The sequence below is a fragment of the Neopelma chrysocephalum genome, unplaced genomic scaffold (assembly GCF_003984885.1).
Source record: "Neopelma chrysocephalum unplaced genomic scaffold, ASM398488v2 Primary Assembly neopelma1_44, whole genome shotgun sequence".
NCBI classification, from domain to species: Eukaryota; Metazoa; Chordata; class Aves; order Passeriformes; family Pipridae; genus Neopelma; species Neopelma chrysocephalum.
In genome coordinates, this window is record NW_020897703.1 from 9,390,424 (window position 1) to 9,404,727 (window position 14,304).

General features: G+C 38.8%; 1 protein-coding gene across 6 annotated transcripts in view; it reads left to right on the plus strand.

The window, feature by feature from the left end:
* Positions 1-14,304, plus strand: part of RAPH1 (Ras association (RalGDS/AF-6) and pleckstrin homology domains 1) — a 197,532-nt gene that overhangs the window by 115,803 nt on the left and 67,425 nt on the right. Inside the window, exon 1 of one of the 6 annotated variants that reach the window (XM_027678368.1) lies at positions 64-359. The exons of 4 other annotated variants lie outside the window; for them this stretch is intronic. The gene's annotated coding sequence lies outside the window, so the exon portion shown is untranslated. Of the gene's footprint in view, positions 1-63; positions 360-6,590; positions 6,689-14,304 lie in introns of those variants that run through there. One more of the 6 variants, XM_027678369.1, reaches the window with a different exon arrangement.

The window sequence follows — 14,304 nt, forward strand, 5'->3', positions numbered from 1 at the left end:
CGGCGGGGGGGCCCGGGCGGCGGCGCTGGGGCGGCAGCGGCGCGCGGGGGGCGGTGTCTCCCTCCGCTGCCGGGCGGGGACGCGCCTCGGCCACCGGGCGGAGGCGGCTCCGCGCTCGGCGGAAACAAGGAGCGGGAAAGGAAGGGAGCGGTGGAGGGAACCGGTATCGGCGGCCACCATTAGCGGCCGCGGGACGAGCAGCAGCAGGCGCCGCCGCTGCCGCCGCGAGGGTCTGCGGGCGGAGCGGAGCCGGGTGCCGCCGCCGCCGGTAGCGAGCGGGAGGTAGTCCGCCGCCTCGCCCCTCTGTTCTGCGGGGCGGTGCCGCTGCCCGCCGGGGGCTCCCCCGGAGCCGGGGCGAGGTGAGTGGCGGAGCCTCATTCGCGTCGGTCTTGTCTGGGAGAGCGGGCGGTGGCAGAGCCGGCGGTGGCAGAGGCGGCGGGCGGCGTTTCCTGCCGGGGCACCGCCGGGGCTGGGCGGGAGCACCGGCGCGAAGGGGCTCATTTACCGTCCCGCCGCTGTGCCCGGCATCCCTGCTCGCCCCAGCGTGTTTTTTTTCCAGAGGGGCTCCGCTGTGCCGGTGGTGACTGGTGGAGCTTTGTGTGCCCCCGCGTTTTCCCCGAGAGAGGCATGGCTCGGGAGAGGCTGGGGAGCCAGCCGGGGATGCGCGAGGGATGTAGTGTGTGGCATGCAGACAATGTCAGCCTGGGTGAGTCTCCACCCTGTGGAGCCGCAGGCAGCGGGTCCCCGCACAGGCACCGCCGAGCCGAGCGCTCCCACCGCGGAACAAAACGCGCAAATCCGCGATCCTGGTGCGAGAAGGAAACATTTGTTTGGACTGCTCGTTACAATGTTTTGTTTTTATCACAAAAACCCAAACACGGAAACATCAAAGCTGAAGTCTTTTGAGCGCTTTAGCCGCACGACTTGCTGAGGGCAGGCTGGTTTGTGAGGAGCCTCCCAATCGAGACTGGTGTCTGCATTGGGTTTCATGAAGGTGGGAGAGTGGGATATTATTTTTTCTTCATGGGGAAAATCATTGATGGTGGGAGGGAAAGGAGGAGTGTCTGTATACGTGAGTGTCACATGACCTTGTAAAATTCATACAGCTATACTTATTTTTCTCCTGCATTAATGTCGATCGTCTTAAGAAGCCAATGACTTACCTGTTCATTTCAGAAGGTTTTATTTCTTTTGGATTTTTTTATCTTGTGAGGCAGAAAATGGTCACCTGTGTGGACACTGTCAGTGTGTTTTATCATGCATTTTATAATTTTTACTAGTATTTTAAGGCTTTTTATGTTTTTAGTGGGTTATAAGTGTTCTGAAGGGAACAAACAGCGGTATGTGTAACATAATTTCTTTTTTACTGGAAGAGTACAGATACACTCCATCTGGCACAAGTATAGTGTTTCATATGGCTAATACCTTTACATTGCCATTCACGTGGTGGATGAATGTTTTGTGAGACTGTAGAATCACATCCACTCCATTTTGAACAAATTGCCTCTTTTTTGTCTCTTCTCCCTCACTTCACTGTTCTCTACATATCAGCTTGTAAAACACCTTTAAGCAGAAAAATTAATTTATGTTTATTGGTGAACAAATTTAGATATTTACTGAAACAGTATGTCTAAACCACCAAATTTTCCAATTTTATTGTCTTAAATCAACTTTTCTCTGCTGAGAAGTTTCCTATTAAAATAGAGGAACAGAAAAATTACTTGCTAAATCATCTTGAAGAACAAAAGTATAGGTCATAATCTAAGGAATACTTTACGTATAAGTTATATAAAGATCTAGACACGTCTGTATTTAATACGCTGTGGAACATGGACTGTTTTTCTGCACCTAAGTTAGTATGTGGTTTTTCATATCACTGGGTGATGCTCATATTACCTTACAGAAATCCATGTTACAGAAGCTTTTTGCTTTTATAGAACAAGAAGGTAAGTGGCACTCAGGAATTTATTTATTGCCCTCCTGCAGATCTCATTTTCAGATGGATATTTTCCTAAAATGGCTTTGTTTTTGAACTCATATGACATGCAATGTAGTGTCCATCTACCACTGCTTCTCTGACTCAGCATGTGGTGACAGAGAAAAGTATTGCTAAGAGATAAACCACAGTTCAGGAAAGCAGTGTAGTGTACCAGCTGTTAGTCTCTTGAAAGAATATAAAAAATAATGTGAAAAGGGACACTGACAAATTTTATGTGATCTTCAATCTGCCTTCCTTGCGTAGTGTCTTGAGACCATTGCCTCCAGGTTTGAATTTAAAATAGTTTTTTTACAGAGGAGCAGTGCATTGACATAAACTGTTTTGAGCTTCCTGTGTGTTGCAGCCTGTTCCTTTCTTAGGAAGGTAAGCCATGGTCCAGGGAACACCTGTTGGTTTAAAGGAGCATATGAGATTGCTGTGATACCTTTTGTAGGCAATGGTTCAATATGATTGATTTTAAGAGACTTTATTTTTCAAAAATAAAATGACTTCTCGTAGTTATTTCAGTTGTCTTCTTAGCTCTTCCAGTAGGAAGGAACAGTTTACTCCTCAAAGAAAAGCTCCTAGTAGAGCTTGCTTTTTTCCAGAGATACATGGGTAGGCTTCATCTTGATGCAAATTCATTTGTTGCACTTCTCTGCTTTAAGAGCATCCATCATTAGCCTAGAAAAGGTAGTTAATTCATTCTATGTGATCGTAGTCTTAATGTCTGAACTTGGTTATAGACTCCCGGTAAAATTGCTCCCCCAAACTAAAACTGTGCGATATTATACTTCATTTTCTGAAATCCAGTGTGTCATTGTAAAAGAAAAAATGTTTTCAGAAGTGTCCAAAAGACTTAATTACTAACCTTACTGAAATTGTAATTGACAAATTTGCATCATCTGCTTGTAAAATTGGATTTTGAAGACTGTATCACTGAATAGTGTTAGAAGGGCAAATGAGTATCTATCAAGCATTGATGATAAAATAGTCCTGTCTCAAGTTCTTCTTCTGACATCACCTTTGCAGTTAAATCCCTTCAATATGTGTAATAAAATTGCCTGCTCAGTTAAGTGCAACATTGAAAGTTGAGTGAGTTACTGCACACTGTGAAAAGTGCTATCTTAACAGCATAGAATTCATGGCGCAGTTTTTTGTGTGGAATTTCATTCTTCTTGAATCTTACAGATGATGCTAAGACAGTTTTGCCCAACTACTGTTTCAATCAGTGATGAAAAAACCCTGGTGCTTTTTTGATGTCTGTGGATTTCTTTTAAATAGTTCCATTGATTATTAAGGTGAAATATCTCCGTCTCAAATACTGGTTTGATTGGTATTGGAAAAGTATACTGAAACTGTGTTTGACAGATTTTTCTCTCTGTCAAGGGGCTTGTAGATTTGTAGTGGTACTCTTATGTTTAACTATAAAGTTGTTGAATTGATCCTTGTGATACAACGTTAGTGAAAAGGCATCTCTTCATGATGAGATGTCACTGGTAGACTTTGACTTGCTAGAGAAGACAGCATTAGCAAAACAAATACACAGGTTCTTTGAAAGAAGAACCATATGTTGTTTATATACAGTCATTAATCTCTGTATAGATGCATTTGCTATGCTTGGAATAACCGCAAATCGCTGCTTGCATGTCTGACAGTGCTGACCCAGTCTCAAGAACTGTATGTTCCGCTCTGTTGTTTGTTTTTTTTTCTTGTAGGTCCCTTAATGAGACGGTATTAGTTAGAGCAGAAGAGAAGCAGTTGAGATCAGAGACAACTTTTTTCCCCTTTTTTCTTACGTAGCTTTAGAGATCACTGAACTATTGTGGATTAAAAATACTCAGGAAGAGAAGAGACTGGTGAGATTAAATCCATGTAAGTTCTGTGATCCAGTTTGCAGCATCCAAATTGGTGAAATTGAAGGGGTGATGAGTGGCGAGCTGCTGAGAGAAGAGAAGCTGCATCCTTATATACATCTTCCTAGATCATGATTATATAGTTTTGCAAAATTAAAAGTTCTTTTACTTTTGGGATGTAAAAGGCATTTTTTAAAAATAAAGACAAACTCCCTTCCAGGTTGCTGTTTGCATCTTATGGGGACTAAAAGGCATCTCTCCAGAGTTTCAGAATCTGTTGTAGGAAATACTTTGCCTCATGATTTTGCAAATAATTTCATTTTTATATCTAGATGACTAATGTTATCTATACTTATTCAAACAAGCTGCTTTATAAAACTGGATTGGGTCCTAGCTCAGTATTGAAAAAGTAAGTTTTCAGCATATTTTCAATCATGTCATGAATGGGACTGATATTTGCAGCTTAATGATGATCTTCTGAAGGTGAGATTGGCATGGGAGGCTTATTAGTTTTGCAGAAATAGTGATCTTGAATACTAATTGCCTTAATTTTAATCCCATGGAGTTTTTTCCACTTCGTATCTGAGCTCATTACTTGTTACTCTTTCATGGTTTAGAACAAGAAACATTGTATTAGGTGGGAAGAGAAGTACTCTCTAACAAATGTGAAGCCATTTCATTATGTCTATAACAGTGTTCCCTCAGGTTTTCTCATATTATTGGCTGGGAATACACAAAGATCTGAAGTTCTTAAATTTGTGTTAACTCTCAGACTGTGTCTACAAGAACAAGATACTTATGTGCAGTGCAGTATCTTCCCTAGCTTCCTTTAGAAACAAGAATAGTGTTCACAGCCCTGGGAGGTTTCTCATAATTGTTCTATGGGAGGTACATTACTTATGGATTGTGTCTGGACTTAAAATAAAGCCTCAGTCTTTGGTATTGCACTGTTGGCTATTTCTAGGCAGTTTCTTGCTTGTGTATGGTTGTTTTTTATTTCATCCTGACTTGCCTAGTTCATGCCTAGTATAGTGATGAGGCATCTTGCATAGGATTTTTGATTCTATGCCAGAAGCCAAGCATTCCAAGCTATCTTTATTTATAGAATCATAGAACCGTTTAAGTTGGAAAAGACCTCTAATATCGTAGAGTCCAACTGTTAACCTTGCGCTGCCAAGTCCATCACTAAACCATGCTTGAGTTTATTTTGTATATATAAAGGTCACTGGAATAAAATAGTGTCTAGTTGTAAGAAAAATACACACAAAAGCCAAGCACACATACCAAACCTTTACTTGTTCTTTCCTTAGTAATTTTGCTTCCTGCTTTTCTCTTAGATGGATCTGTGATCTTCTTGCTCCATTTAAAATTGAGTTAATCATTGTTGGAATCTCTTTTAATATACCATTGCAAGTTTGGACTTCCTAGGCGTCTGTAATCATTCTTCGTCACAGGTGACTAAAGATTTACCACAAATGTGGTTTATAGTGCATTTTAAAGCAATATTCTTACTGTGAAAAAACTGCTTAGGTTGTTCTGAGCCTATAAAGAAAAATACCTTACAGACCTCTGTTCTCCAAGGAAGTCGTCACTTCTGTCTTTAATGCATGACTTAAGGGAATGACTGTTTACTTGGTCATGTAGTTCTGAGTGTAGTGTTGATAGAAGGATGGGTGGTTGTGTGCTGTTCCTGCAAAAGCATGCTGCAAGTTTGTTGTGTGCATCGGTGCACAGCATTTCTAGTAGGCTGGATTTTAGTTAACAGTAGTTGTGTCTGAGAGCTCAAGAGAAGCACTTGTATCTATTAAATAGTGACATTTTATTTAGGGGTGAGGGGGGGAAGCCAGTAGTTTTTGCTCTCTTTGCAAGGTAGCAGTGCTGACTAAAACTTTGGCTGTCTCTGAGCGTGTCACAGGTCAGGAGAACAACTCTACCTGAAGCTGCGTAAGAGAAGATAACTTTGTCTTTCACCTGTACTCAGTTATGTCTGTTAATAAGTGACTTAGTGATATCTTATGATCAGTTCTGTGAAACTGAAAGGCTGTTTGTCAGATTGATGTGAGTGCCAACAATAAATTCCTGCCCAGGGTAGAAGGAAAGAATTAATTATATGAAGAAATGTTCAGTTGTGCTGGATTAGAGACCTTAGAGATTCTTTCTAAGAAGCACAGCAGAAGTGAGGAGTCTCATTTTCAGCAATTTTATGGAAAGAGAAGGAGAATTCCATAGAAAAGCATGAATGTTGCCTTCCCTTCTGGGAAGAGCGGCAGAGTGGAAAATGGAAGCAATGGGGAAATGAATGAAATTTTCGGGAGGAACCACATATTCACGTCACAGTTGTTAAAGTGAAACATACCATGTCTTTCGGAAGAATGCTCTGTGTTAACTACTGTACAGCGTACAGCTTAACCTTTCGTGCTTGGTATCCTCAGAGACTTTCTCATTAAAAATAGGAGGGGAAGAAAAAAAAACCCAAACCCCAATCTAAGTCCTTGGGATTAGCTTGAATGAAACTTTGTATTTTGATATTGTTTACCTCTATTTAGCTTCAAAGTGTGCAAAACTTCAGAAGGTTCTCAAAAGCAACAACAAGTTAAAAACAAAAAAAAGCCCTTGGGATTAGTTATTGCTACTTGGTAATGAAAAATCTTAAATTATCTTTTATCAACTGGAATGGAATATTCCTGGAATGACAAGCGTGCATTGTGGGGTTGAAAGTCCAAGCACAGAGCAAACAAAGTATTTTCAGACTATGCACTTTCAACGTCAGTAGTGTTTCATTTCTGAAATGTGATGACTTGGTTGTCTTTCTTTTTGCAAAGAGACGTCAATCTTCATTCTGCTGAAGGACCAGGTAGTTACTATATTTACAAGTATCATGTAGGAAGTTAGCTTGGATAGACTGTGAGGCCCAGAAGTTTAGGGAATGATTTTATTTGTCTTCTTTTCCCTAGATCCTTTAAAGTACATTAGGTTTGTGTGACCTTACACACAGTGTAAGAAAAAAACATTGTCACTTGATGCAAATTACTTTGATTTAATATTCAGGTTATCTGCTGTCAGTGTCATGAAGAGTTTAAATTGAATTGCTGTTGCTTTAGGGCGTAAAGACTGATCTGAGTGCAGTACATAAGGCATGTTATGGCATTATCTTTCACTTTTTAAATTATTCCTTATTGCTTAGTACCTCTGATGATTGTTTTCCACTAGTTCTTGTGAAGTGCATACTTTCTTACTTTGAAGATGGCAGCACAAAGTGTTATGGTCTGTATAATGTGACCATGGACCAACCTCATGTCTTTTTACACTGTAAAGTAAAAGATGCATTACTAGTAATAATATAGGACTATATCTGTAGAACAGGAGAGTGTGTTTTAAAGCAATGCCTCCCTAAATTTTATCTAGTTTCTTGGTTTTGTAGAGTTTACTATAACCCTTTCTGAGCTTGAATTTCACCTCCAATTTTTTTTTTCCAATCTTGAAAGTACATTGTCTTCCTCTAGTTTAAAATGTACATCACTTGAAACTAGGAAGTCAGAACTTTCTAGTTTTATGTATTTATGCTCATGATTAACTTTCTTAGATATAATTAGTCTGGCATATTCTTTGATACAACTCTTGACAGGCTGTGAGCTTTTGAGAACAACATTTCTGTACACCTGATCTGATGAAACATGATAAAGTGTTACAAGATATTGATGTGTCTTGTGTAATATATTGTTCTAGTTGAAGCTGCCTAAATCTTTTTTTTTTCTACTTTAGAGTGAGTTGAAAAGCAAGATAAAGGGCCAGTTGTTCTCTTATGAAAATGTAAAAATTGCAGCTGGCCTTATATTGTCTGCATTCTTTTTGCCTTCCAGTGTGGATTTAAATATTTGGATTTACAACTGCACATGCTTTCACTGTGTTATGGTGTGCCATAAGAATTGAGAAGGCATAGCCTACTGATAAATTCAGCAGCTGCTGCTTCATTCCTAAAATGATTTTTGCTGGATCGCTGTCATTGAAATCTTGGTATTTTAGCATGATTCAGGCAGTATGGTTGACAGGAATAGTGAACTAACATATTCTTTCTTGGTTTTGCAGTATGTCTAAATATATTGTTTTGTGTCTGGATACATCATAAATCATTACCCTTTATCATGTCTGTTCATTCCAAGACACTCAGAGTGAAGTTTCAAACTTTTTGGAGTATAGTGACAGCCACTGTTCAAAACAGTGGTTTATTGGATATGAAGTTGTTTGGGTTTTTTAGTAGAATTTGGAATATATAGATGGCTAAAATGTTATATTATTAGTTCACTTCTTGAAAAGAAAATTTAAAATTTTGCCTGACATGGCTCATTGTGGATAGCTATAGTGCTGTGATGGAGTCATCTATTAAACTGCAGAACACAACTTTGTGGGGTAATTGGAAGTCCAGTAAAAAACACCCTTAGTTTACTAAATATTTCTTTCCTAATTTCTGAAGTTCTGCTTGCATCTATGAGTAACATTTCACTGGGGAGGGCAGCAGCAATCTGGTCCTGTGTGCATCAAGAATCATGTGTAGTTGTATGGAACTAGTTTGAACGTATGGTTTGAGGCTTGTATTTCAACAGCAGTGAATAGTGATGATCTTACTATCATTAGGTGTGCATAGAGTAGCCTGGTATTCAGTGGAATACAGATAGATAATTATGTAGTTCTCATATTTCTATTGCCATTACACTGCCAATATATTTTATAGATCATATTTAGAAAATATGTTTGTAACTAACTCTGATCTTTTGCTTTCCAAAAATGAGCAAAATAAGCACTGAAACAATATCCATGACTCTGAATTCTGTAAAAAATTGATTTGTGCCCTCTCTGTATATTGCTGAGCTTTTATAGTGTCTTGAGGAATAAGACATTACTTTAAAAGAGGAAGTTAGGTCTGCCACAGAGGAAGCATTATATTATAGATTAAATGCTGTCCTTGTCATCATTGAAACACACTTTTTCTGCCGTCTTGTTACATTCATAGTTTTTTTCTTCATACAGTGTTCCAGTTCTCTATTTGAGTTGCGGACAACGAGTAGTTTTGAAAGTTGTATGTGTAGCTCTCTTGTCCTCTTTTTGGGAATTAGTCTTGGAATGTTTTCTTCTGAAATGCTTCTTGATTTGAAACTAGATAGGTAGAAAAATCTTTTTTCTGTGCTCAGTTCCTTCCTATACTTGGGTTTATGTTGTGTGTGTGCTCTTAGATTCTGTTGTCTAGAATTGTTCCACAGGAGATATTATGTCCACTGAGAGCTGGACAGAATATTGTTCTTGGTGTTCCCTGTCTCAAAATGCACACACTGGGAGGTTGGATAATATTATTAGCTATGCTAGTCCTGTGCTTCGTGCATATTCTCCTCAGCTGGCATAAATTCTTAGATGATACAGAAGAATTGAAAAAGGGGCTGAGAGCGTGCTTTCTGTGACTTGATTAAATTTTAAAAACCAATTTTTAAAACTGTCAGACATAGTAGAGCTGGAAAGAGCTAGTGTTAGAATTGACCTTACTAATTAGCACAAAGGCTGTGAATGATTCCACAGATGATATTGCTCTTTTAATTGTTTTCTTCTGAGAGAAGGTTGTGACATCAGATGACAGCTTGAGAGCAGGACTAAACAAGGTCTTAGGATGCATTATATTCATTTTTTTACAGGTATTGCTTCATGAATGATGCTGTGGGGCACAGTCTGGCTTGTGATTGAGCTGTTTAATTTCCAGATCTGATAAGTGGTTGCACTGAATGGAAAGAGACAGTGCCTTTGAAACAGTGCTAAGAGCCAGGCATGGATTCCTGGTAGGAATTCTCAGTGATATTGCCATGGGACCATAGCCAGTCAGTTCCCTTAATAAGCATGAAGGTCCACTGGCAGCTCTGATAAAACAGCTGCAACTGCTGTTACAGCATGCTGACACCTTGAGTCATTCACTGCTCGTTGTTCCAGCTACTGGCCATTACATAATGAGTTTGGGCTAGTTTCTTCACTAAAATTTCCACAGGCACATTTATGACCAGTCTTGCAAAGAGTGATTATTGCTCTGACTTTGCACTGATTACAGTTTTGTCAGGCTTTTGCTGCACTGCTGTGTAATCAGACAGTATCAGAATGTGAGGTTAACATCGTAGAACACTGTTGAACAATAAAAGGAGAGTAAAACAACATGACCCATATCTTTGGCTTTCTCTAAGTTCAGTAAGACAGAATTGTTTTTAAGACTTCCTTCAATATTTTGGGAAAATTGCCCAGGTAATTGCTTCCTTATTTGTTCTATTTATATGTGTCATCCTTCAAAGTGTGCTGCAGGATTTCTGTTATATGCAAAAGAGCATTTGCAGCTGACTGCCAAAGCCAGCTGTATGAAAACAGAAGTTGCTTCAGCTTCACCAGCACAGTTGAAAACCTATCTTGTGTATAAGTAGTTTAATTAAGAAAAAATAAAACCAAAAAACCAACCCTAAGAGCTAACTGCGTTCTATGGGAAAATGTTCTAAAGACTAATAATGTTGGTAATACTGCTTGCCTCTTCACTAGTGCTTTTTATGAGCAAGTGTGCAAAAAGTATACTGGTATAAATAAAAGTTTTTTTCCTTTCTAACTTTCTGAACTCTTTAATGCATTTGCAGCTGGAAGGTGACAGCAGTGAGTATGAGTGCTAGGAATACATTCTTGATCCATGTGGCCAGTGGTGTTTAGCACTGCAACAACAGCAGTGTATGGAAATCTTTCCCAAGTTTCTTCCAGTGATTTTTGGCCATGTTTTTGTTTTTCATACAGAAGGTGGAATTTTCTCATCTGCTTCCCTTTACTTGCAAAGGGGTGGAGATTCTTGTGGTTGCAATTTTTAGGTGATTGTTTGTGAGGTTTTTGGGTTTTTTTAAGAAAAAGCTCTGGAGGTTTTCCTTCCAGTCTGTGACTTGTAAAATTGATTTTTTAATGGTATACTGTCTTTTGCCTGTGTGTAATCTTGTCCAGTCCCAAATACACTAATATTTCTTGACTTTTTAACACTGTCTTTCTTCTTTCTGCTATCACTTCCCCTTGCAAAAAGGAGACCTAATTTGATTTAGATGAACCAGAGGACTTATATAAAGAAACTTGGATTTTCTGGCTTTGCATATACAAGTTGCTTGTATTGTTTCCTGTGCCCTGCAGATAGTTTAGTCTTAACTTTTTCTTATGCTGGGAAGGAGAGGTCTGTAGGCTCCCTTCAACACTTGACTATGAGAGGGAGTGATGCTGTGTTTATACTTATGTAGGAGGTTTGAATCAAATCTCCAGTACCATAATGAAGAGATTGCAATTAGTCACTTCAGCAGTTGTAAATGTTTTTGCAGGACTTGGTAATAGAAAAATTCTAGTCTATGAAATTTAATTTTATTCATAATAAAATTTTGTAAAATTTTTAAACTGCTTTGTTGGTATCTTTCATGTGATGCTTACGCAGCATGAACTGAACTTGTGGATGATTTCTGTGTTTAGACATAACATTGTTAACTATCTTTTGTTTGTTGGTTTTTGCTTATATCCTGTGGTTATTTTGGATGCAGCATCTGCAATATTTTGCATAGTGGTGTCAACAAGCACAGGGGATTTTTCTAAACTTTTCCTTTTCGTTCTGTTAAAAGTTTGGGTTGTCCTTGATCTGATTTTAAGTCTGATTTTTGTCTCACCCTAACCTGCAAAATCAATTTGGCAATTAATGTCTCAGTCTTCCATTCTATAAAAAATAAGGCTACATGCACTAGAAATGCTCAGGGATTCTTGAGCCTAGATATCTATCTGAGACATTGGTGGATGCTTTTATGAAATGGCTCATGTTCGTTTGACCTAAAAAACTGTTGCTTTGAGTTATGTCAAATCCTTTCAGCCACTGAGTCGCAAATAATATTTAGTCTCTTTTTTCCTTATACATCCATGTGCTGTGAAAATTCCGATGTCTTCTCTGTTTCAGGGCGGACACTATTATGGCCCTTTATTACTTTATCTTAAAAGCCCAAAGTTATGGCTTTTATGCTAAAAACAACCAAGCTGTATTTTATCAGGCTGTGGTATGCAAAACCATTTTTCTCATTAAAGATTTACATCTGAAGGCTAATATAGTGCAATCTCTGTCACATTGCTAGAACTATTCCTGAAAAGCATTGATGGAAGTGTTCCTGGATGCTTAGAATCAAAAAGCACTGATCATGTGTTACTGAGTTAGACTACCTGTTTTAAAATTAGATTTCGTTGTTTGTTGGCTTTACTGATGTGTTGTACCAGTTGAAGACCTGGAGTTCCACCTTGCCCTAGCTTTCCAGCTTTTAAGAAGATCCTTATCTGACAGGAACCAAATGGTTTTCTTACAGTGTTAGGTCTACTTTTACTATTGAGTAGAAGGAGAGAGGAGATTAATGTCATGGGATACCTTGACAAAAGAGCTTCATTTTTAGCTGCAGGACTGTGTTGTCTACCCACCTCTCTTGCCCATGCTTTAGAGTTAGTAAGACAACTGCTTGCTGTCTTGTAAATGGACGGTGAGATGCCCTGACCTGTGTGAATGCACTTTAACACACTGCCTGTGAAGGAAAAGGAGAAAGAAAAAGATGTGGTGATTTATTGGTAGGAGCTGTAATACCTCATTTTTATGATGGAAAGATATCTCCAATTCTGAAGGGTGAAGATGAATGAGTACATCACCTGTAGAGATTTCAGGACCTCCAGAGAAGCAGTTCCATTTCATTCCAGAGTTCCCCTCCTGCTGAAGGAAGCAGATGTGTGGCACTATCAAATACAATATTCCGTTACAGTCTGGACTTGGACCCTGGCATAAATAATTCATAAATAAGGAATTTAATTTTATGTTTTAGTAGTTATAAGCTACCTTTATTGCAGAGATGTGTTGGGTTGCAGGGAGAATGTGCAGAAAGCTCCTTGTGGAATTTATAACTGAAAAAACAGTTTTCTTTTTTGGCTTGTAAACCTGTTCTGATTTGTTACAAGCTGACCCTTTAGAGTATGCTAGGCTGTAGCTCCTATCAGCAAAACTTTATAAATCCCTTGGAAAGATAATGGGAAGAAGTTGCCAGCAAGGCTTAGACCTGAATGGACGTTTAAAGGTCTGAAGGAAGATAAAAAAATTATAAAACCCGTGAAATAATTTTTTTAAGCTTCATTGTAAATCCTTTCATGGTGGTGCTGCTTTGATTTGATTCAGCTCGAGATAGAGGTCTAAGACTCAAGCATAAAAATATTTTCCACAAAAAATGAAACTAAAAAAATCTTCAGCCAGTTCACTGTTAGCAATCCGAGGAAATGAGACTGTAGGCTAATGGAACGTGCCACAAACTTCTGCATCTGCATAAACTTTTTCACAGTGCGGTAGACAAACACAACTTGGAAATTATTTTCATTTTAAATGTTGAAATGGTAAGGAATTAAGAGACTCATTGTAATGAGGCTTTTAAACTGGTCACGGTCACCTATATTTTAAATAGCTACTTTTGCTGCTTTGTGCTTCATTTTGTCTGCAGCAAATTAATGCAGATCAGTTCTTTCTTGCCAACCCTTGTCCTTAACAAGATGTGAATGTGGTCCAAATAATTAGCATTTCTAGTGTCACAAATGACATTCCTTATACAGTGTGGTCAACTCAGCTGCTTTAGCAGGAAAAATAGTCATTGTGGTACACATTATACTTTCAGTGTTGTATTCTGTAGTTTATTCATCTGTCTCAGTCCTTTGAGAGTTCTTTATACCAAAGAAGACATGTTTCAGGAAATAAAAATAATTGTTCTTTTTTTCAGAAAAAGCTTTACTCAGAGGCTTGCCAAATTTTTACACAGCTGTTAAGATGATATAATGCTTTTTTTTGTTTGACTAAGGTTGCAAATATGAACTTCCTTCCTCCTGCATTTATAATTATTCTAGCAGTATGCAGAACTTATGATAAATCTCTTCCAAATTTCTGCAGAGGGAGAGTATCTATGAAATGCTTACAGATATCAACATGCAGTTTATATTTGCTTATGAAATGGGTGACCTAATTTTCTGTGAGTTACATACAACCTCTTCCCCTAGTCCTGCCAGAAGAATGTATGTCTAGAATAAGAGTTTGTCTTGGTTTCATACGGTAGGAAAATCATCAGTTGTGAGAACTCTTGACCAGAATACCCTTAATTGTGGGAGGAGTTCACCGTGGTTAAGTTGCAATAGAGCATACTTGGTCAGACTTCAAAAATGGGCTCAGAGTGGACAGTAGGTTCTGTTCTGTTTGTATATGTCAGGTATTCCTGTATTTGTTGGGAGCTGTATTTCCTGCTGCTTTCCAAATTATACTGAAGGAAATGACAGCACTGGCGATCAGCCTTGTGGACGCAGGCTGAAGTACTTTGGAAAGGAACTGAGCAGCAATACTGTAAACTGAGGTTGTAATTTGCCTTGGGAAAGGCATGGCTCTTTAAGCAT